Genomic DNA, 9,257 nt, shown 5'->3' with positions numbered 1-9,257 from the left:
ATTTTACTACAAACCAGTGCAGTGAGAGCTTGCATAACTATTGTAAACAAATAAGGAGAGAGAGGATCCCCTTGCCTAAGTCCTCTCTTCCTAGGGAAGAATCCATGGAGCTCACCTTTAACAGAGACAAAGAAGGACGCAATAGTCACACATTCACAGATCCACTGAATCATTCGAGGAGGGAAACCAAACTTACAAAGAATATGAATCGGGAAACTGCAGTTACACTATCATAAGCTTTCTGTATGTCAACCTTAAACGCGCATCGTGCAACCCCTTTATCTTTATGATAATTGCGGAAGATATCTTGTGCAAGCATAATATTGTCACTTATTCTTCTACCTAGAATAAAAGTATTTTATGTGAACCAAGAACCGAATTGCCATAGAAGGTGTAGTTTGTTTGATTTTAGGGCCTTTTATAGAATTATTTAGAGAATGTGGGGATTAGGGTTGTATAATTATGCTATAGGTGTAAAATTATAGGCTACAATAGTAGTATTAGATTTTCAGTCTATGCCCTGATGCAAAGAGTGCCAAAAACTGTAGGTCTTCAAAAGAAGAGGGCAATGATGAGACGACGCTTCTTCGTATGTAAAAAATATTTATGCCCATGATCGTATTCAATATATCTGAATTAATTTCATTGTAATAACATGTGAGAGTCCTATTGATATGCCTGGTATGCAATATTATGTACAGGAAAGTGGGATCGGGTGGTATACAGCCAATGCAATATTACTTGGCTGAAGATGAAAGCTCCTCAACAATATATACAAAAAATTGAGGACCAATTAAATATTGTCCTTGAGAAATGAGAAATGAAATAAGAGAAGATTACCAAAAAGCGGCTTAATTTATAATTATAGACTATAAAAAATACTGAACGTTTTACAATTATAGAGTATATAAGTTTTGATGACAAAAAAAAAAGTGGACATTTTATGAGTTTAGAGCAGCAGTTGAGGTGATGTTTCTAATTATCTGAGAGATATCAATGATCCCATTATAAGTTGCAGTATGTTACTCCGGTCTTTTCGCATATCTCATTGTCCTTGCTTTAGATTGCAGTATGTTCTATAGAAATGGTTGAAGAAAACCTGTGTCGATACCAGGAACAAGACCAATGCATTCGACATCACTTTTGGATTTCTTTTGCATCTTCAATACATGCATTCGACATGTTTGGGTAGCTGGTGGAATTCCGTCGTCAGTTTGAAGCAGTAGCAGCTCTCTTGGTAGGGGAGAAAGAAGAGATTCTACAAGCCGCGTTTGTAAATGGATTAAAAACAGAATTTCTCCCCCCTATTTCATTGCAGTTTTGGTTACTGCTCCCAGACCCACTGGCTCCATTTACATTTTCTTCGTTGTGAGACTGAACATTTTCTGTTGAACGTACCTCTGCTCTACCCACCTCTTCTTCATTCTTTCGTCGTACCCATGATTGTAACTCCACCAAACACTCCCGGATGGTACCCATTTCAACTCCCAGCTTTGTAACCTTTCTCTCAACATTATCAAGTTTAGAATTCATCCTCGTCAAGACCATTACCCAGACCACGATGCTCTGATACCACTTGATAGGACCTGACCTGCAAATCAACCAAACTACCAACAACAATCTACACTCACAAGCCAAAATCACAAAACAGTAAGAGGACCCTGTTGTATTAACCTCAACAGAACAATACATCCATAGAATATATATATTCCAGTAGTCCTATCCTCAGTATTTAATAAGCAAATAACTCAGAAAAAGTAATGCAAAATACAACCTAGAAAAGATAATCAAAAGACTGACTTCGAGGGTCAGCCACCTCCACAAATACTGACTTCGAGGGTCAGCAGCCTCCCTTCCAATTTACTTTCTAATTCTCTGCCCTTTTCTATTTCTCTCCTCCTCTTTTTATTCTCTCCTGTCACCTCTTTGCTCTAACTGAATTCCACCTACATCCTATCATAACATGCCATCTGTCCCAACAAATATTCCTTCAACACAAATCCCAACTTCCTACATAACAAATATTCGGCAACCTTCCTCTACTTCCTACCATCACCCTTCCTGTGGTACACCAGCTTTGTTGGTTGCTCATCAGTAGCACTCAATGATACTAATGACCTGTAAACACGCAATATTAATGATAATATACCAGTAAACATACGATATTGTAGAACATGTTTCAATCCCAACACCTATTCCTAAAACAAACAAAAATCGGAAAACAAATTCAGCTGAAACATTCAATATATTTGTTTAAAGCTGGACAAATTTGAGTATGCTATAAACTACTGATGATATCTTATTTCAAGTACTAAGAGTGAGCAGTGGATGTAGTTATCGTGTGAAGACATGAAGATACAATTATGCTATCAAATTTTTAATTGTCAAGCAAAATGACGAAAATCTATATAAAGCATAGGATAAATGTCAACGAAGCAATTAGATGTTGATATAAGCTTTAAAAAGAAATTCTTGTACTCCAGCAATACATAGTACCAGGATTAAAATTGCTGTATTATGGTGAAGTGCATTCAAAATTGTATTCATTCATTTGGTACAGCTATCTATACACATGGAAAGAATCTTAAAAAGCATTACTGTACAAGAATCTTATAATAAAAAGACAAATGCAAATAGGTGGGTTGAAATAACACAGCATACATAAATTGACATAATTAAATGGGTTGACAAATTTGTACAGCATAAGGTGGTACAGAATCTTATAATAGCAATATTACGAAGTTACCATACAGAATCTTCAGTAAAAGTCTTGGTACAGAGAACTTTGGACTGAGTCATATGTTTACACAGAATTCAGGAAACAGATAAATAGAATCCTACCATATTTTATGCATATGAGGGGATGTTTTTTGTTATTAACATTATATTTTATACAGTTTTGGATCATGGAAAACAATAATGGAAAAGAAAACAATGAATGAACGAGTGAATTATGTAACAACTTGACCTATTCAAGTTTATGCTCTTATTACAATGAATTCCTCCGAAACCGTGAAGACAGAAGTGTGAATTCCAAGGAGCCCAACTTAGGATTAAGTTGGCACACAGAAAAAAAGAATAACAAAGTTGGAAATACTCTTATTATATTGTTTATTTTTAGATTCAATGGTCAAATATCTCACATTATATAGAAATCCAAAGTGAGCCCACTATCCACGGGATTATCAACTATGTTCACAGATGAACAAAATATGGTATTCACTTTAAAAAAACAAAACATTGCATTAGGCAATTCAGTAACTTAAAGGAGGATACTAATATTTCAATTAAAAAATAGAAGTTTGAAAATGAATCACGTAAGAGTTCAGCTTTTTGATAGGAAAATTCGTGTTTTAGAGTAAGTAATAAAGAAATTTATCATATACGACTCCACAACTCCGATGAACCAAATAGTCAAAGAAAAAATTAGTTGAGCAAAGATCTTTCTGCTTTGTAAAATTTGATTCCTTTTATTCAGTGAGAGTTTAAAACCAGATGTCATTCCTGATAGGAGTTTGAAAGTCTTGCGTACTCGTAACCTTCCAGTCCAAAACTCACATCATTGCAGGATCAAGTTGCGATCTACTTCCATTCTCATAACCCATTTTAGTTAATTGTTTGTATTTAGTGACTCAACTAAATCACTAAATCCTGTGTCCACAATTAACACCCGCACCTATGCTTGTGACATCCTTATATACCCATTAGAATTTCAAAGTTAGACCTGCTGATTAAATATCTATTGGATGTTGCTTAACTTTTTGGGATTTGTTGGAAGAATCAAAATAGGAGACACAGAGTTGCCATAATATTCTAAAACAACATTCTTTAGTTACATAATGGGTGAAGTGCCTTATTGGTTCTATACACAAAAGTATTACCTTTTCTGTGAAACCTAGGTAGCTGCCACGTATGTCTGGATCCAACCCACTATATTCATCAGCTGTAAACGCGCGAACATTCATTTCATATACATCAAGATCTTTCTGCAAATAATTTGAAATGTGTACCATTATCAGCTCACCATCAAAACACGTATATGAGAAACACAGAGAGAGGGAGACAGGTTTGCATTTTCAAATTTTAATCTCATAGAAAAATTTGTCAAAAAGGAAAAGAATCTTCACACGACTGAATACCTATGTAATTGTTCAGAGTACCTGTGGTACATTAACAGAAGTATGTCAATAGCATTAACAATAATCTTGTAAAATAGGTGTTTGTAATTTAAACAAAAACGGTTCCTGCAAATTAAACTAAAGTTACCTTTTTCGAACTTTATTACAAATGTTAGAATATTGGAAACTCAATTCATGATAAATGTTACAAATTTATATAACTGAAACCTAATCATTGAACAGTAAAAAGCAAGATTAACATAACCCATAAACATAGATAGAGATATAAGAAACGCATCAGCAATATGTGCATGTGGCAGATGTCTCCGGTTTTATTTACATGGGGACACAAAGGTAGTTCAATCATTCCACCATCCAAATTGTGTCCTCTGAAAATTTATTTCACCAAACAGCAATATGTAACACTTTAGAACTTCATGTCCACTAAGAAAAGATCTAATGGTTTCATTAACTATTGGATCATAGCAATCCACCACAAGTATCAAGAAATGCCTATGCATTCATCAGAAATATTAATAGTTATGAAAGAACTGTCCACCCACTGTCTCCTTATTTTGTTACATTCATGTAAAATAGGATTCCGTTCACTGTCAACACAAGAAAACCGTATATTTCATTCACTGTCAACAGAAGAAAACCACCAAATGGTCGCACCACCAAATAATTACAAAATATTGTTTCAAAGGTATGCAATCTAATAGATAAATGGAAAAGGATTTCACGTAATGGAAAGTGATAAACAAAGCACAGCATCCATTTCTCCTCTCGCTAAACAACTCTTAATTCGAGAAGCCAAAATCTCACAAGCAATCTAAATAGGAAAAGTTATAAATAATTAGAAAGGAAATATATACATATGGCTTCGTCACCAACTATACAAACCATATATAGGCAGTAATCTAAATAGGAACTTACCGATTCAAGTGTGAGAAATTATAGTTTGAGTGCTGCACTGGTCAGTTTGTGAGAGGCGTGAGGGAGAGTGGATCATGAGAAATGTTGACTTATATAGCATGAAAAAATTCTATGTCCCCCCTAGGTAATTCCTTTTCTCTATTAACCCCCTAGGGGTTTTGGATTCTCATAAAATGTTCGGAAGGCGATAACTTTGCGATCTGGCATCCGATCGAGGTGATTTTTTTTTTTAAACCACACGGATTTGGATGTAGAATGCAATGGGCAAGCTCCGAAGGAGCTTGGGGGCTTGTGACGAGCCCAAAAAATGAGTTTTTCAGGTAAAAATTAAGTTTTTTCTTAAAATCAAATTTTCGGAGCTAATTTTTTCATTAAAGAAATAAATTAAATTTCGATTCCAGCAGGAAAACCATATGTGCCATATCCAAATATGGTATTGGATGTAATTTTAGGATAATCGGAGTTATTTAAAATACAAACAACTAATATCTATAATAAGGTATGAGTAATCCCAAAACTATAGAGCTGTCGAAACGGTTTAGAGCTTAGATTTTGACGCCAAGATCAAAGGTTCAAGCTGCCGTTATGCAAATTTTTATCATGCATATAACTTTTTGATTGACTGATATTTGCAAACTATGGCACACAGCAACAGCCCACAACCAAAAACAGCGGATTATTTTTAATGATTTTTCGAAGATTAAAAGTTTGGAAAATCGTAAAAAATAAAATACAGTGGATTTTGGGTCGGGGTCGGTTGCGTTGCGCTTCTAAAATCCTCATTTGAATTGTGGTGTGCAGAGTTGGGGTGCTTGCTTTTGGCGTGGAGCGGTAACCTTGCTTTCGCGCACGGCAGGGGCGTTCGGGACATCGAGGGACGATCTTTTCGGGGGTTTTCGTCTTGATCTGATTTTTTGCACGGTTGTGGGGGAAAATTAAAGGAACGAAAGGCAACAAGAACGGATTGATNGGGATTGATTTCATGGGTCATTTCCCAAATTCTTTTGGAAACACATTTATCTTAGTAGTGGTGGATTACGTGTCAAAGTGGGTTGAGGCAGTTGCATTGTTGACTAATGATGCTAGGGTAGTGATTAAGTTTGTGAGAAAGAATATTTTCTCAAGGTTTGGGGTACCACGGGCAATCATTAGTGATGGAGGATCACATTTTTGCAATAGGCAAATGGATGCACTGTTGAGTAAATATGGAGTGACACATAGAGTTGCAACACCATACCATCCACAAACGAGCGGGTAAGTGGAACTGTCGAATAGAGAACTCAAGGGGATTTTCGAAAAGACAGTTAATGCATCTAGGAAAGATTGGTCACGGAAGCTGGATGATGCATTATGGGCTTATCAAACTGCCTTTAAGACTCCGATTGGTATGTCTCCATTCAGGATGGTATATGGGAAATCATGCCACTTGCTGGTTGAACTCGAGCATAAAGCGTACTGGGCAGTCAAGCAGTTAAACATGGACTTGAAAGCTGCTGGAGAAGAAAAGATGCTGACTTTGAACGAACTTGATGAATTTCATCTCGAAGCATATGAAAATGCCCGGATCTATAAGGAGAAGACAAAAAGGTGGCATGACAAGCATATCCAGAGAAAGGAATTTGAAGTAGGACAGAAGGTGTTGTTGTCCAATTCTAGACTTCGGCTATTCCCCGGAAAACTTAAGTCTAGATGGTTCAGACCATTCACTATTACAAGGATTCACGCATCCGGAGCAGTGGAAGTTACACATGAAGAAAAGGGCACTTTCACGGTCAATGGACAGAGATTGAAGCCATACATTGATGGGGTGATGAGTTGCAAATCCATCCCAATCTGGCTTGACATCCCAACTTGAAGGATTGAGAGAGTCAAGCTATCGACTAAAAACAAGCGCTTCTTGGGAGGCAACCCAAGTGTTTTTAATTGTTTGAATTTGTTGAATTCATTATGAGTTGTATGATTTTTAATGTTTTTGTTTTTGGGTGTTTCAGGTGAAGTCTTTAGCCAAAGAAAGGAATTAAAATGCTCCAGACTTCATCGGGACGAAGCATTGTGCAGAAGAAAAAGGTATGAAAATATTCCAGACTTCGCCGGGGTTGGGGTGCAGAGTTGGGGTACACGCATTTGGTGTGGAGCGGCAACCTTGCTTTTGCGCACGGTAGGGGCGTTCGGGACATCGAGGGATGATCTTTTCGGGCGTTGTTGTTTTGATCTGATTTTTTGCACGGTGGTGGGGAAAAATTAAAGGAACGGAAGGCAATAGGAACGGATCGATTCGGACGAGCAGATTATTTTTAATGATTTTTCGAAAATTAAAACTTTGGAAAATAGTAAAAAATAAAATACAATGCATTTTGGGTCGGAGTCGGTTGTGTTGCGCTTCTAAAATCCTCATTTCAATTGTGGTGTGCAAATTTGGGGTGCACGCATTTGGCGTGGAGCGGCAACCTTGCTTTCGCGCACGGTAGGGGAGTTCGAGACATCGAGGGACGATCTTTACGGGGGTTGCCGTCCTGATCTGAATTTTTGCACGGCTATGGGGAAAAATCAAAGGAACGAAAGGCAACAAGAACAAATCGATTCGGACGAGCGGATTATTTTTAATGATTTTTCGAAGATTAACATTTTGGAAAATCGTAAAAAATAAAATACAATGCATTTTGGGTCGGGGTCGGTTGCGTTGCGCTTCTAAAATCCTCATTTGAATTGTGGTGTATAGAGTTGGGGTGCACGCATATGGCGTGGAGCGCCAACCTTGCTTTTGCGCACGGCAGGGGCGTTCGGGACATCGAGGGACGATCTTTTCGAGGGTTGTCGTCCTGATCTGATTTTTTGAACGGTTGTGGGGAAAAATCAAGGGAACGAAAGGCAGCAAGAACGGATCAATTCGGATGAGCGGATTATTTTTAATGATTTTTCGAAGATTAAAACTTTGGAAAATTGTAAAAAATAAAATACAATGCATTTTGGGTCGGGGTCGGGGTCGAGGTCGGTTGCGTTGCGCTTCTAAAATCCTCATTTAAATTGTGGTTTGCAGAGTTGGGGTGCACGCATTTGGCGTGGAGCGGCAACCTTGCTTTCGCGCACGGGAGGGGCGCTCGGGACATCAAGGGACGATCTTTTCGGGGGTTGTCGTTTTGATCTAATTTTTTGCACGGCGGTGGGGAAAAATAAAGGAACGAAAGGCAATAGGAACGGATCGATTCGGAAGAGCGGATTATTTTTAATGATACTTCGAAGATTAAAACTTTGGAAAATCGTAAAAAATAAAATACAATGCATTTTGGGTCGGGGTCGGGGTCGGTTCCGTTGCGCTTCTAAAATCCTCATTTGAATTGTGGTGTACAGAGTTGGGGTGCACGCATTTGGCATGGAGCAGCAACCTTGCTTTCGCGCACGGTAGGGGCGTTCGGGACATCGAGGGACGATCTTTTTGGGGGTTGTCGTTTTGATATGATTTTTTGGACAGCGGTGGGGAAAAATTAAAGGAACGATAGGCAATAGGAACGGATCGATTCGGAAGAGCTGATTATTTTTAATGATTTTTCAAAATTTAAAACTTTGGAAAATCGTAAAAAATAAAATACAACGCATTTTGGGTCGGGGTGGTTACGTTGCGCTTCTAAAATCCTCATTTGAATTGTGGTGTGCAGAGTTGGGGTGCACGCGTTTGGCGTGGAGCGGCAACCTTGCTTTCGCGCACGGCAGGGGCGTTCGGGACATCGAGGGACGATCTTTTCGGGGGTTGTCGTCTTGATCTGATTTTTGGACGGCGGTGGGGAAATATTAAAGGAACGAAAGGCAATAGGAACGGATTGATTCGGACGAGCGGATTATTTTTAATGATTTTTCAAAAATTAAAATTTTGGAAAATCGTAAAAAATAAAATCACAGTGGATTTTGGGTCGGGGTCGGTTGCGTTACACTTCTAAAATCCTCATTTGAATTGTGGTTTGCAGAATTGGGGTGCACGCATTTGGCGTGGAGCGGCAACATTGCTTCCGCGTACGGCAGGGGCGTTCGGTACATCGAGGGACGATCTTTCCGGGGGTTTTCTTTTTGATCTGATTTTTTGCATGTCGGTGGGGAAAAATTAAAGGAACGAAAGGCAATAGGAACGGATCGATTTGGACTTGTGGATTATTTTTAATGATTTTTCAAAAATTAAAAGTTTGGAAAATCGTAAAAAAATAAAATACAATG

At 38.1% G+C, this 9,257-nt stretch overlaps 1 long non-coding RNA gene across 2 annotated transcripts; it reads right to left on the bottom strand.

The window, feature by feature from the left end:
* Nucleotides 1-851: 851 nt before the first annotated feature.
* Nucleotides 852-5,142, bottom strand: LOC116139613. 2 transcript variants are annotated; one of them, XR_004129490.1, is made up of 4 exons: nucleotides 5,055-5,110; nucleotides 4,140-4,160; nucleotides 3,882-3,986; nucleotides 852-2,118 (listed from the first exon to the last, which is right to left on the bottom strand). It is a non-coding gene; the product is annotated as an uncharacterized LOC116139613 (long non-coding RNA). The 2 variants fall into 2 exon arrangements; XR_004129491.1 differs by lacking the exon at nucleotides 4,140-4,160 and having other exon boundaries at nucleotides 5,055-5,142.
* Nucleotides 5,143-9,257: the final 4,115 nt, after the last annotated feature.

Source organism: Pistacia vera, unplaced genomic scaffold (assembly GCF_008641045.1).
Source record: "Pistacia vera cultivar Batoury unplaced genomic scaffold, PisVer_v2 Contig354, whole genome shotgun sequence".
Classification (NCBI taxonomy): domain Eukaryota; kingdom Viridiplantae; phylum Streptophyta; class Magnoliopsida; order Sapindales; family Anacardiaceae; genus Pistacia; species Pistacia vera.
The sequence above is the reverse complement of the archived record's forward strand: the minus strand, read 5'-3'. Positions and strand labels throughout refer to the sequence as shown.